The 15640-nt window shown below is 42.8% G+C and overlaps 1 long non-coding RNA gene across 1 annotated transcript; it reads right to left on the reverse strand.

Moving 5' to 3' along the window:
• Positions 1–2497: 2497 nt before the first annotated feature.
• Positions 2498–2852, reverse strand: LOC123059430 (uncharacterized). Its single transcript, XR_006427440.1, has 3 exons — positions 2787–2852; positions 2624–2697; positions 2498–2543 (listed from the first exon to the last, which is right to left on the reverse strand). It is a non-coding gene; the product is annotated as an uncharacterized lncRNA (long non-coding RNA).
• Positions 2853–15640: the final 12788 nt, after the last annotated feature.

A 15640-nucleotide genomic window follows, 5' to 3' on the forward strand; every position in this document is an offset into this window, starting at 1 on the left:
TTCGCAAGGACCGTTTCCCACAAGAACGCGAATCCAAGCTTCGACCACGAGTGGAGGGACCCTTCAAGGTGCTTGCATGCTACAACGACAACGCTTACAAGATCGACCTCCCGCGCGACAAGTACAACGTGAGCGACATCTTCAACGTCAAAGATCTCTCTCCCTTCCATGGTGATGAAGAATTTGATCCGAGGACGGATCTTACCCAAGTGAGGGGAGATGATGCGGAGCATCCCAAGGTCATCCCCATGGACCTACCATCATATCATCAAGTGCCTAGTGGACACATGACTTGATCACGTGCAAGAGCTCTTGAAACCAAGGTGACATCTCTCCTCTCACAATTCCACTTCGATGCACATGAAGCATGGCTACTACCTCATATGGATACTTTGTGCATACTCAGGTACAATGGAGAAGCTAAGGAGCAAGGACAAGAAGAAGAGGAAGATGGACGAGAAGAAGGAGGGCTGAAGGAAAAGTCCCAGCCACCGGATGACCGGCCGGGACCGAACGTCCGGCGTCTGAAGCATCAGCCGAGCCCCAGCGAGCGGAAGTCCGGTCTAGACCGGACGACCGGTGCCCCTGCACCCGAGGCCAATGAGTGGACGTCCGGCCCAGACCATACGACCGGCGCGACCGCACCCGAGCAAACATCAGCGGAAGTCCGGAGCCTCTGGACGTCTGGCACCCCCATCACAGAATGGAACCAGCGGACGACCGGAGGACACCGGACGTCCGGCAGCTCCTGAGACACCGGACGACCGGTCCCCAGCGGACGTCCGGTACCTGTCTGCGCACAGTGTTCGGGCCCGAGGCCCATGTACCCCTTCACTTCTCCCCCATTTGCACTTAGACTATAAATAGACCCCCCATTCATCCTAGCTAGGGTTAGCAAATGTTTAGCTCATATTTGTGAGAGAGCTTTGCTCATCCACTTGGTTACCTTCTCCTTAGAGATTCGAGCCTCCACCGGAGAAGATCCCCCAAGCGGATTCAAGACCTCCTTGCGGAGAAGATCATCAAGACCCCCTCTTGGGCGGCCCCATCAAGACCTCCTCACGGAGAAGAACCAGTTACTGTGTATCGTCCTTAGTTGTTCGTGGAATCGTGTATCGTCCTATGTACTCGAGGATCTAGCCCATGTGTGACTTATTCGTGTCGGTTTAGTGATTTCCTCTTGTGTTTTCCTTCCGTTCTTCCTCGTGTTCTTCGTGTTTTCTCCGGGATCCGCTCCTTTCGTGAAAGATCGGGCGATTAGGGTCTCTACCCTACATCACTAGCTACCCAATTTCCAAAGATAATCGAGTGATTTGGCGTGGGTGCTAACATCTGGTATTAGAGATAAGGCACCACCTCTTCACCTTGAAGCAATTAATGGATCTGCACAGAGTACCAGGACTACTCTCTTGACCTACTCACATGAAAGCCAATATATGAGGACGTGTGACTGTCTGTTGTTAATCCCATGAAAGCCAGCATGCGCTGACGCGTTTCCCCCCATTGAACGAACTTCATATGTAGGCTGACTTCACCACTTCTTGTTGGCTTTAGAGCTTGGCAGACTGTGCTACTTACCGTCGTGAGTCAGCGCATACTTTACCTTTCAGGAATCATCAAGAACCATGGACGGCGCGGCCCATGGTTACAAGTTTCCATAATCTCCGAGTACTCATGGGCCTTGCCTACCTGAAGAATACGGAAACTTGTAACCATGGTCCTCGCGGTCCTTTATAAGGCGAGGCCAGGCTAGTCAATAGGCACCTTACAATCTCATACTTTCACCCACTCGATACACATACGACTCAGGGTGGACGCGGTCCTGTCCGGTCCGAGCTTTGACCGAGCTAGCCTTTGGACCGGCCATGACCAGTCCTGTCCGGGCCGGACCGAGGTGGCCAGTAAGCCTATTTTCCAGGACCGGACTGAGAGGAGCAAAGCTCGGTCAGCCCGAATGGACCGAATGGGACCGATGGCTGGGACTCTGTTTCGGCTATTTTCCAGCCCGGGAGTGCTTCGTTGGCCACTGTTTAAATAAATTTGGTCGTATTTAGACAGTAGCTGTCCCTAGGAGTGCTCTATTAAGCGTTTTGGCCATTATTTAGCCTGTAGCTTCTCCTGGGAGTGCCCTGTTGCGCTTTTTGGCCACAATTTAGGCTGTCCAAATTTAGTGAGTGCTCTGTTTCTGTATAATGACTAGTATGGCATAACTAAATTTGGACATCATCTTATTTGTATTTTGGACATCAAAACAACAGATTCTGAGAAGAACAATAGCAAAAAAATCACATGCACAAACATAAGGTCTTATCATCATTGAACGACACGATTACAAACTTGTAATGACAATTTTGAGTTCATGTCAATTGACAAGTTCAACATAACACAAATGAGAGGTTCATCTCGAAACTTGCAATAACAATTCATAGTTCATGACTTGACAAATTCCAACATAACACAAATTCAAAAGTAGCCTTCACATGAGAATACCACTTTGACATCCATCTCCAGAATAGCAAGATCAACATCCACATGATGAACGTCTACAAGTAAGATAAGCAACATTCACATAAATAATATTTGGTATCATATGACAAGTGAAACATGTAGGAAGAATAGTTACCAATCGTTGATCTCCTCCACCACAATGGGTAACTTGATGGTCTCAACATCATCCTCTTCATTCTCATCCCTCGGCTACAAGTGCGGAAGTTAGACAAATGCTCACATCACATACAAGACCAAAAAAGAAAGAGAAAAAGGTAAGGAAAATATGGCAAACATACCACCAGATTCAAGTCAACGTGAGCACCCTTGATATAACTTGCACCACAAACTAATGCCTCCACCATAATTACAAAGAGCCTTCAACACCATCTCTCCAGGATGCTTCGTCGATGGCTCTTTGACCTTGTGAAAATGGGCCCAAACATCCGATGACATCCTAACAAGAGCATTGGCTCTTGGCCTCTTGTTCTTTTTCTTTCTCATTTATCTTGCCTCCACCTCACTATAGACAACATCCACAAGTGATTCCTCGGACACAGTGTCACCTTCTAGTTCATTAGATGATTCCTTATACCCTTCTGATGTATCATCACCCAACATATCAGCACTCGCTTGTGGCGGGACTATAAACAAATTTTGCTCCTCATATTCCTCATCGTTCTTGTCCTTGTCCTCATCCATGTCTATGTCCTCGTCCTCGTCCTCCTCCTCGTCTTCTACCACCTAACACACATGAGCACAGAAATAAGCAAACAACACCTATATGGTTATAAGGAAATATGGCTACATCAAGCATCAAGTAAAAGCAATCTTACAATAGTAAATGCATGAGGCAGCTCGGAGCAGGTTGTGGAGCCAGAGGCAGCGGCTTCCGCAGCACGCACGCCGGCACTGGTGCGGTCGGGGAGACGCGTAGGAGGTGGAGGGTGTTTTTTTAACCTACAAATCAACTCTCCCGGTGGGGCATTGGGAAAGTATTTCGCCTTCCTAATCTGCACCTTAGGCTTCCTCTTCTTCCTCGGAACCAGCGGAGGCAGCGCCGAATCTTGCCTAACTAGGTAAGTCACGCTCTTCTCCTTTGTCTTCCCCATCGCATTCTCCTTACCAGCACCCTTTCCCTTCTCATTCCCCTTCTCCTTCATCATTATCTACAAAAAACAGCACATAATATCTGCAGTTAGTACATCAATCAAGTGCAAATAATTCATCTTCTTCTTTTTGTAGCATAGAAAATCATCTAGTACTAGTGCAAATAAACATAATTATCTCCTGACCATTATCTACAAAAAAACACATAATCCCCTTCTCATTTCCCTTCTCCTTCACTACATCTCCTGAAACTCGATCTTGAGTCTTGACTAAAGTGGGACAAAAATTTGTTGTTCAAAAACTACATCTCCAGATCTCCTATCTAAGTCTCTAGCACTGAATCATCTCCGTTCGGCGAGGGTCACATGTTAGAAAAAGATTACCTCTTCCTCTTCGTGGCGCTCGGTGAGGAACCAGGGAAGGATGGACCGACGGTGTGCTGGCCTTGTTGCCTCCCGGATGTACAGGTGCTCCTCCAGCTCGGACTCGGACAAGATGGCGCCGTCGATGAAGGGAGAGGCCGCGGGCAATGGCACCGTCACCTTACGGTTAGGGTTAGGGATAGAAGTAGAACAGAGGAGAAGGCGTTACCTCTCTTTGTGAGGAGAGCCGAATCGAGCGAGGAGGGGAATGGAACGAGAGATGGAACGAGGGGAGGGGGGTTGCTCGGCTCGGGGGCTCGGGGCCTCGATGTATTAGACAGTTCATGGGCCTTGTGCCATCGGTCCGCTCGGTTGGCCCGGTTAAACACACTAGTAGAAAAAGGGTCAAATGTGAAGCACATTAGTCCCAGTTTGTAACAGAACCGACACTAATGTGACCATTAGTGCCGGTTCCAACGGCTAGGCGGGCGGAGATCTATAGTACCGGTTCGTGGCGAACCTATATTACCGGTTCATCCCACGAACCTGTACTAAAGAGGCCGTGGCCCCACTGTCCCCCTTTAGTGCCAGTTCATGCTACGAACCGGTACTAAACAGGTTGTGGCAGGCTGTTTTTAGTCCCACCTCGCTTCCCTAACAAGGTTTTTACCACCTTAAATATGTTACTTCTCAAACTATCACAAGCACTTGGTCTTCATTAAATTCTATGTGTAGAATTTGTAGCCGCAATATGAGTCTTCACCGGTTTACAAACCGTTGAGGACTCATATTGACAATTCAGACTGTACACAAAAAGATCATTGATGATCAAAGTATTTTTGATGTATTTCTATGTAAAGAAATATAAGATGATGATCTAAATGCTCTTATGTTTTCTTTACAAAGGGGTATATTTTTTGCATGTTTACACATAGCATTTAGATCAATGTATTTTTGATGTATATTTATACATGTTTACACAATCTGTTTTGAAGTATTAGGGTTTCGAACGAAAACGCATCTGTTACAAACAAAGGCATTTCATTGTACCGGCTGTTTTTTAGTCCCACCTCGCCAAGCGAGAGGCACTCGCAACGGTTTATAAGCCCTGAGTGCATAGACGATGATGGAGAGGCGCAATGCTCACCTACACGTTGCTTAGCTTCATGCCTGGAGGAAGTGGTGTAGATTGCACAGAGCTATCAGGGTTTCGGACGAAAACTACACATAGCTCCGTGCAGTCTACGCTGTTTCCTCCAGGCCTGAAGCTAAGCAACATGCAGGTGAGCATTGCGCCTCTCTTTTGCGTTCTGTATGCACCATTGAAAGCGACGTCATCAATTTTCAACCCTTTCTGATATCATTTGCTGTTTTTCAGTCATTTACCGATTTGTTTAGAGAGCTAAATGACCGTGAAATTGAAAATCACTACAAAATGAACTCTGAAAATGTTGAAAATTGGCATGGTATCATCATTTCACCCACATAGTATGTGCAAAAGAGTAGAGAGAGTTACGGCAAAAACTAGATGCACTTGATGTACAAACTGGACAATCTCTTTCGGAGTATCAGGGTTTCGGACGAGAACTCATCTGTTACACTGGCACTTCATTTTTTTTAAACTTATTTGAACTCTAGATTTTTCTTGCGTTCCGTATGCACCATTGAAAGCGATGTCATCGTTTTCAACCCTTTCTGACATCATTTGCTATTTTCCAGTCATTTACCGATTTGTTTAGAGAGCTAAATGACCGTGAAATTGAAAATTACTACAAAATGAACTCTGAAAATGTTGAAACTTGGCATGGTATCATCAATTCACCCACATAGCATGTGCAAAAGAGTAGGGAGGGTTACAACAAAAACTGGATGCACTTTGTGTACAAACTGGACAATCTCTTTCGGAGTATCAGGGTTTCGGACGAGAACTCATCTGTTACACGGGCACTTCATTTTTCTAAACTTATTTGAACTCCAGACTTTTTTTGCGTTCCGTATGCACCATTGAAAGCGACGTCATCAATTTTAAACCCTTTCTGACATCATTTGCTATTTTTCAGTCATTTACCGATTTGTTTAGAGAGCTAAATGACCGTGAAATTGAAAATCACTACAAAATGAACTCCGAAAATGTTGAAACTTGGCATGGTACCATCATGTCACGCACATAGCATGTGAAAAAGAGTAGAGAGGGTTAAGGCAAAAACTGGATGCACTTCGTGTACAAACTGGACAATCTCTTTCGGAGTATCAGGGTTTCGGACAAGAACTCATCTGATACACAGGCACGTCATTTGTTTAAACTTATTTGAACTCTAGACTTTTTTTGCGTTCTGCATGCACCATTGAAAGCGACGTCATCAAATTTCAACCATTTCTGACATCATTTGCTATTTTTCAGCCATTTACCGATATGTTTAGAGAGCTAAGTAACCATGAACTTGAAAATCACTACAAAATGAACTCTGAAAATGTTGAAACTTGGCATGGTATCATCATTTCACCCACATAGCATGTGCAAAAGAGTAGAGAGGGTTATGGCAAAACCTGGATGCACTTCGTGTACAAACTGGACAATCTCTTTTGGAGTATCAGGGTTTCGGATGAGAACTCATCTGTTACACGGGCACTTCATTTTTTTAAACTTATTTGAACTCTAGATTTTTTTGCGTTCCGTATGCACCATTGAAAGCGACATCATCAATTTTCAACCCTTTCTGACATCATTTGCTATTTTTTCGTTCTATATGCACCATTAAACTATTCAAATTTGAAAACTACTGGCACTAATAGAAAGTTTATAATTTTTTGTACCTAAAACAAAAATATTCACAAAGAAACTAAATACAGCAAAAAAACTACTCCGAAATAAATAATAGAAAATACTATATAAAAAAATATTTGCACGCAACTCTGTGGGCCTGCTCGGCCTTGGGCATGGATATGCAGGCCCATAAGGCCAAGAAGGCTCACAGGGCAGCGCGGCAAAGTTAGGCCCAGAAGCCTACTTTATAGAGGAGCTCGAAGAAGCAGTCGCGGCTGGGTTTATAAACCAGTGCGGCTGCCCTTCGCTCGGCGAGGTGGGACTAAACTTTGCGCACCGCAGCGCGCCTCTTTAGTACCGTTCGTGGCTCCAAACTGTACTAAAGGTGAACCGGTACTAAAGGGGGCCACTTTCCGCCGCTTGGCCTGGCCAAAATTGGCCTTTAGTACCGGTTGGTGGCTCCAACCGGTACTAGAGGCCCTTCCTATATATATAGCACTGGCGAAAAATTCAGTTTCGTCTCCCCATCTCCAACCTCTTTGTGACATTACCGCCGCTCCCGTCCCGCGCCATCGCCCATCGTTGTCTCGCGCTCGCCGCCCCCGCTGCCCGTCGTTGCCGTCCCCGTCATCGCCGTCTCGCGCCGCCGCCCCATATGCCGGTCGCCGCCCGTCGTCGCCATCCCCGTCGTCGCCGTCTCGCAACGCCGCCCCGTACGCCGCCGCCCCGTACGTCGCCGTCTCTCCCCCGCTGCCCCGTACACCGCCGCCCCCGCTCGTACACACACACATACATACACACACAAACACGTAGACGCGCGTGCGCACACACACACATTTTTTTACTTATTTTCTGTTTTCTGTTTTTTAGATTAGTGCATGTCAAAATTTTAATTAGATAATCGAATTAGATGAATTACCTATATAAGAATGTTAGATTAATGTCGAATGCTAGATGAATTAGATAGAAAAGTTAAATATTAATGTCAATATTGTTAGATGAATTAGCTAGATATTAATGTCAAATGAATTAATATAACTAGTTTATTTTTAGTAAATGCTTAGTTGAACTAGTTGAATTAATAGAACTAGTTTATTTTTAATAAGAAAATTTAGGTATATGAGATTTGATGATCTAATTAAAATATTACTATATAGAACTAGCTACTTTATATATTTTAGTAAGAAAATTAATAGAACTAGTTTATTTTTAGTAAATTCTTAGTTGAATTAGTTGAATTAATAGCACTAGTTTATTTAGTTGAATTAATAGAACTAGTAAGTATTTTAATGTTTCACTTATATGAACATAGGAAATGTCGTCTGACGACGAAAAAGATTTCATTATGTGCGAATACTGTAAAGACCAGCGCGGCCTGTGCGACAGAAATTTCCTTGTTGATGATAGGCGCTTCAGCATCAAGTTGGATGAGACCTTCGAAGTGGATACAGTAAGTCACAACAACAAGTCTTTTTTCGTAATTAAGCATGACTTATGTGGATAAAATAGGTTTAACTTTTAAATTTGCTTGAACCTATACAAGTCATTTGCTTGAACTTATAATTTTAAAATTTCACTATTCTACTAGCGCATCCCCTGCCATGCAAGAATTTTTGTCTTGGATAAGATAGGTTTCGGTGCTATGGAAACTATGAAGGTAAAGAGAGTTTACTTGAAGACCAAGCATGGTTATACTTTCAACGTCAAATTATACAATGCAGACACATACACCTATTTTGAATGCAAAACTTGGCAAGCACTATGCAAGGCTTATGCATTTGAGCCTGCTATGGTTATCACCTTTGATATTCGTCCGGAAGATGATATTGAAGGTAATAGAGACATCTGGGTCGATGTGCAGACGCCTCTAGTTCTACCACTATGTGAGTTTCTCAACCATATTTATGTCTTCGATATTGTTTATTCAAAAATAGTTGACAACTAATTTTTATTGACAGCTTATTTCCATTCAAGCAAACATGTCCGGCGCTTGGTAGACAGGACCGTCCACTATCCCGGGGCTAAACTAAACTGCGAGGAGACAAGTCATTATGTTTCATGGCTTAAGGATCTTGATGCTGTCAAGAGAAATTATTTTCCTGAATTTGAAAATCTTAGTACTCAAAACGTGCGACCAATAGTGATCGTATTGAACTACGGTCACATCTATTTAGGAAAGATGGTATGATTTTTACTATTTGTCCTCAATGCATATTTTGCATACATTATTTTTCAAGCTAAACTCTCATTGCTAAGTATATTACTATACGATGTTCTTCAACAGGGAGACCCGATGACAGTTGTGCCTCAGTGGATCGAGACTAAAGGTCGCATGTCAATGGTTAGCTTATGGCCAAGACATCCTACATTGCACGTGAGTGCATTCAGGATTTCTAAAAGCGAGCAATGCTTAATAGTGAAAGATTGGAGCAAAATTGTTAACGATCGCAGAGAAGTACTAAGGGCAGCAATCAGAAGCATAGCCCATGATTAGGAGACAGGTTCCTCTGCATGCTCCAATATGATGAATCAGAAGAGGTATACATGTCCTATGCTATTTTACCTGAGAGAGAGAAACATGAGTGATTAGCTAGTTCATGCTCTTAGTACTTGTCCTCTCATGTCCGTGTTCTTCGTCCTGAACTTAATCTCAAAGAGTGATTTGCTTTTGTGGTGTTATGAACGCTTATAATATCATGACCATGTTGAACTCGATGATATCATTGCTTCTGGTACAAGTGAATGCTTCTTCTTTAAGCTAGTGTTGGTGGTGATTAGATGGCGGTAATGACTATGATGATTAAATAGTGGTAATGACAACTGATACGTCTCCGTCGTATCTATAATTTTTTATTGTTCCATGCCAATATTATACAACTTTCATATAATTTTGGCAATTTTTATACTATTTTTTGGGACTAACATATTGATCCAGTGCCCAGTGCCAGTTCCTGTTTGTTGCATGTTTTTTGTTTCGCAAAAAATCCATATCAAACGGAGTCCAAACGGGATAAAAACGGACGAATAATATTTTTGGAATATATATGAAATTTGGGAAGAAAATCAACGCGAGACGGTACCCGAGGGAGCCACGAGGCAGGGGACGCGCCCCAGCCCCCTGGGCGCGCTCCTGACCCTTGTGGGCCCCCCATAAGTCGGTTACTGCTCTTCTTTGGCCGCAAGAGAGCTAATTTTTGGAAAAAACCGGGGCGAAGGTTTCAATCCAATCTGAGTTACGGATCTCTGGATATATAAGGAACGGTGAAAGGGCAGAAGACCAGAACGCAGAAACAGAGAGAGACAGAGAGACATATCCAATCTCGGAGGGGCTCTCGACCCTCCGCCTCCATGGAGGCCATGGACTAGAGGGTAAACCCTTCTCCCACCTAGGGAGAAGGTCAAGGAAGAATAAGAAGAAGGGGGGCTCTCTCCCCATCGCTTCCGGTGGCACCGGAACGCCGCCGGGGGCCATCATCATCACCTCAATCTACACCAACACCTCCGCCATCTTCACCAACATCTCCATCACCTTCCCCCATCTATCTACAGCGGTCCACTCTCCCGCAACCCGCTGTGCCCTCCACTTGAACATGGTGCTTTATGCTTCATATTATTATCCAATGATGTGTTGCCATCCTATGATGTCTGAGTAGATTTTCGTTGTCCTATCGGTGGTTGCTGAATTTCTATGATTGATTTAATTTGCTTGTGGTTATGTTGCTGTCCTTTGGTGCCCATCATATGAGCGTGCGCGTGGATCACACCATAGGGTTAGTTGTATGTTGGTAGGACTATGTATTGGAGGGCAAGAGTGACAGAAACTTCAGCCTAGCATAGAAATTGATGCATACGGGATTGAAGGGGGACCAATATATCTTAATGCTATGGTTGGGTTTTACCTTAATGAACGTTAGTAGTTGCGGATGCTTGCTAATAGTTCCAATATAAGTGCATAGAATTCCAAGTCAGGGATGACATGCTAGCAGTGGCCTCTCCCACATAAAACTTGCTATCTGTCTAGTAACGTAGTCAATTGCTTAGGGACAATCTCACAACTCCTACCACCACTTTTCCACACACGCTATATTTACTTTATTGTTTCTTTATCTAAACAGCCCCTACTTTTTATTTACGTGCTCTTTATATTCTTGCAAACCTATCCAAAAACACCTACAAAGTACTTCTAGTTTCATACTTGTTCTAGGTAAAGCGAACGTTAAGCGTGCATAGAGTTGTATCGGTGGTCGATAGAACTTGAGGGAATATTTGTTCTACCTTTAGCTCCTCGTTGGGTTCGACACTCTTAATTATCGAAAGAGGCTACAATTGATCCCCTATACTTGTGGGTTATCAAGACCTTTTTCTGGCGCCGTTGCTGGGGAGTTATAGCGTGGGGTGAATATTCTTGTGTGTGCTTGTTTGGTTTATCACTAAGTAGTTTTCATTTTTTGCTCTTGTTTTCTATCTTTATTTATGGGTAGGAAACACAAAATACCAAAAAATTAGTTGTACCTACTACACCAATGGTTGAAGAACCACTCAAAATCTATCACACTCCTGAAGCTTTTTACTTGGATCATCTTCGATCCCTATGTGCTCGTGCTGAAACCCCAACTAGCTTAGTTGAGGGAAAATCTTTAGATGAGCATGCTTGTTATGTGCGACACCGCTTATCTCAGAAAGGGGAACTTTTACTGGATCAAATTCATCATTTGCAGTGCTATGCTTGGAATTTATGTGAAATATATGATGTTACTTGTTGTTCTGAAAACCCTAAGAAACACCTTCCCTACCAATGTGAGTTTAGCGATAATGGAATCGTATATTCATATGCCAAGGGTGTTTATAATTACTATGATGTTCAACACATTGAAGAATTTGTTGCTTTTAAGGGTGCTTATGAAATTGCTTCTTTGATTGAAAAGTATGATGCTGCTCTTTACAAATCTAAATTTTTTGCCATACTTAAATATTGTTATGATAATTATGTTTCTAATTCCTATGTTAAACCATATATTGAGGACTCCTCCGCTGTCCAAGAAGAGACTAATATTTTGCAGGAGTCTATGGAAGAAGGAATTGATGAAACTATGGGCTCATTGGATGAAAAAGATGAGGAGGAGAGCGAAGAACAAAAGGAGGAAGAGCGGATTGATCACCCATTCCCACCTTCTAATGATAGTAACTCTTCAACTCATACATTATTTAATTTCCCTTCGTGCTTACCGAAGGATGATTGCTATGATGATTGTTATGATCCCGTTGATTCTCTTGAAATATCCCTTCTTGATGATGCTTGCTATGCTTGTGGCCAAGATGACAATATGAATTATGCTTATGGAGATGAACTTGCTATAGTTCCTTATGTTAAACATGAAATTATTGCTATTGCACCCATGCATGATAGTCCTATTATCTTTTTGAATTCTCCCAACTACGCTATATCAGAGAAGTTTGCTCTTGTTAAGGATTATATTGATGGGTTGCCTTTTACCATTGCACATGATAATTTTGATGACTATAATATGCATGTGCTTGCTACTCCTACTTGCAATATTATGAGAGAGGAACTACATCTCTTCCTCTTTGTGTTTCCAACACGAAAAAATTGCAAGAAACTGTTTATACTATGCATTGGCCTTTACTTTGTGTGCATGAATTGTTCTTTTATGACATGTCGATGCATAGGAAGAGAGTTAGACTTCGTTGTTACATGATATATGTTGCCTCATGCTACTAAATGCCAAATCATTGCTAATTCAAATTGGCTTTGATATACCTTGGGATCCGGGTGGATCCATTACTTGAGCACTATATGCCTAGCTTAATGGCTTTAAAGAAAGCGCTGCCAGGGAGACAACCCGGAAGTTTTAGAGAGTCAGTAATTTCTGTTGTGTTCTTTTATAAAGTTTAAAAATAAAAATAATGTGCCAAGGTTTGGCTTTAGGATGTTTTAGATGCTTGTTGGTTTGTATGGTGCATGATAGAAACTTTGGCTGTAGTGTGCGATTTTACATTGTTTACTGGAACGTCAAACGGTTCTGAAACTTTTTGCAATGTCTTTATATACAACTTGTTTATTTTTCCTAATTTTGGTAGAATGTTTGGAGTACCAGAGGTATGGTGAATGTTCATATTATTACAGACTGTTCTGTTTTAGACAGATTCTATTTTTGATGCATAGTTTGTTTGTTTTGATGAAACTATCGATTTATATCAGTGGATTAAGACATGGAAAAGTTATATTACAGTAGATACAATGCAAAAAAATATGAATTGGTTTGCAACAGTACTTAGAGTAGTGATTTTCTTTATTATACTAACAGATCTTACCGAGCTTTCTGTTGAGTTTTGTGTGGATGAAGTGTTCGAAGATTGAGGAGGTCTCGATATAAGGATAAGGAGGAGAGACAAGAGCTCAAGCACTAGTGCAGAACAGGGCAATAACACCGGTTCGTAAAGCCCTTTAGTGCCGGTTTCGGAACCGGCACTAACATTTCGGCACTAACGCCCCCCCCCCTTTAGTACCGGTTCAGCATGAACCGGTGCTAAACGGCAACCACGTGGCACGAGCCAGCTCTGGGGGCCGGGAGCCCTTTAGTACTTGTTGGTAACACCAACCGATACTAAAATGTTTGGGGGATTTTTGGTTTTATGATTTCTTTTTCATTTAATTTTGTGTTTTCCATTTTAATTCTTTTTCGTTTGCTGGTATTTTACGGTACTACACATTGTACACGTTATGCAAATATATATATATATATAAATAGAATTTCTAGTAGAACCAATCATATATATATATATCATCAATGTCTCACAAACCACCATATTAATTTACACATACACACATGTATAGCTATATACAATTTCTCCTACATATGCATGTTGCGTTCGGAGCCAGTGGCATTTGCCTAATTGGTGCCTTCGGAGCACGATGACAATTGGAAGTGGTTCATGACATGTTCGATGGGGGCGGTAGCGGGTAATAGTATTCTCCCTTCGGATTTATGACCTGGTCGAGCAAAAATCCCGCTATTTCCTCTTGAAGTGCTTCTACGCGCTCCGTTTCTAGGAGCTTGTCCCGCACCTCTTTGAACTGTTAAGAAGGAGATCAATATGCATGTGTATTAGTTGTGTGACTAGATATCGATAATGGTGTAAAAATTGTGAATAGTGTTCTGACAAGCGTACCCATTCCTGTCTTTGAGATCTGCTCCTTTCGGACGCCATCATGCGAATGTTCTCGCAAACGCAGTATGCACACAAATTAGTCACCTGCGTCTGCTTCAGGGCCTTTATTATGAGAATGGAATTTAATTTGATCAGATAATAATTAATCAAGCATGATAATTAAAGAGATGGTAGCTAGCTAGCTAGCTAGTACTACTTAATTACTTACCTTGGATCGAAACCATTTCAGCTGTGGTTTCCATTCGCCTTCCGTGACGCTGATGAACATTGCCCAAGCCCTGCCCGCCGACAAAGAAAATGAATAAAGGGGTTATTAAATAGTTCATATCATGAAATGACGAACTAAATAGGCCGAGATATATAGTTAATAATGATTGAAATTACCTGTTGACTATCCCATACAAGATGTTGTAGTCACTATTTGCTTTGAGTAGCGAGTCCAGTATTTCAACTGTTCCGGCGTCAACTTTAATGATACACAAGATCCAGTGAAATCTGCATGCACACATGTTTGCATGTCTTAATTAATCGGGCATATGTAAGCAAAAACATGTAGCTAGCTAGTAGGCAAAAACAGAGAATTTGTAGTACAAGAAAGTGTGACTCACTCGAAGTTGTAAGGAAGTAGTATATCTTCATTGTATTTGAGGCGCTTCAAGAACTCTAGCATGCTGTCCTCTACCTGCTTTTCATAATACTTGCTCATTTTCCATGTGTATTGATTAACGGTGTTTGGGTCAATGAACCCAATGCCATAGCGTCCACCTTTTCTCATTTCATACATCTTCATCCTGCATAATACCACAGAAAAGAATATAGTGAGGATAATTACAGGTAATGATTGATCAAAAGGATCATTACAGCTAGCTTGAGACTTAAATTACAGAAAGAAATCACTTACAGACAATAGAAACTAACGATAGATTTGTCGAGTGCGTCTTGATTGTATAACTGAAACAGTTCAGAATACTCAACGGCCACAGCTTTCTCATGGTAGTAATGATCCTTCTTGACATACACCATGAGGGACTCTCGATCGGATCTCTTGGTAATGTCCATCTACCATTGATGCAATTCATACATTCTTGTTGGGAGCTTCTTGACATCTTCTGGCTTGACCAAAGGTTGGCCCCGGACATATTTCCGTTTTATTTCCTCCTCTGTAATCACAGGCATGTCCTCGATCTCGAGGAGTTGTCCAACAGTGATCTTGAGTTCTTCAGCCTGCATTATATGCTCCTGGGTTATTACCACATCACCCACCTCGGGAACGTAAACTGTTTGGCCACAATAATATTGGGCGCGCGTACTGTCACGTGTTGTCGGCACAACAAGCGGGGGGGGGGGGTCGATTGCGCCGCCTGTTCTCCCAGCTGGGCAACGGTTTTCCCACATTTTTCGATAGCTGCTTATTGTTTGCTCAAGCTCGAGCTCGCCTCCTTCTGTAGATGTTGTCGATGTAACTTCCTGATGTGGCGCTCATAGTCTGTGTCAACAGGCTTAGGAGCTGGTGGTTGAGCCATACGAATGAAGTGGTCAACTACTTCCACAGGCACTTTCTCCCTTGGCGGCGGTGGCGGTTTCGGTCCAAAATGGGCGTCGACTTCTGCCCGCACTATGGCATTGGTTTGCTCCTCGGTCCTGTCGTAAGCCCTCACGGGAAGAGGAGTAGTGAGGTTTGGACCATATTTATATCGCTTGCCTCCGCCTGTACTTCCTGTACTAT

Source organism: Triticum aestivum, chromosome 3A (genome assembly GCF_018294505.1).
Source record: "Triticum aestivum cultivar Chinese Spring chromosome 3A, IWGSC CS RefSeq v2.1, whole genome shotgun sequence".
In the NCBI taxonomy this organism is placed as follows: domain Eukaryota; kingdom Viridiplantae; phylum Streptophyta; class Magnoliopsida; order Poales; family Poaceae; genus Triticum; species Triticum aestivum.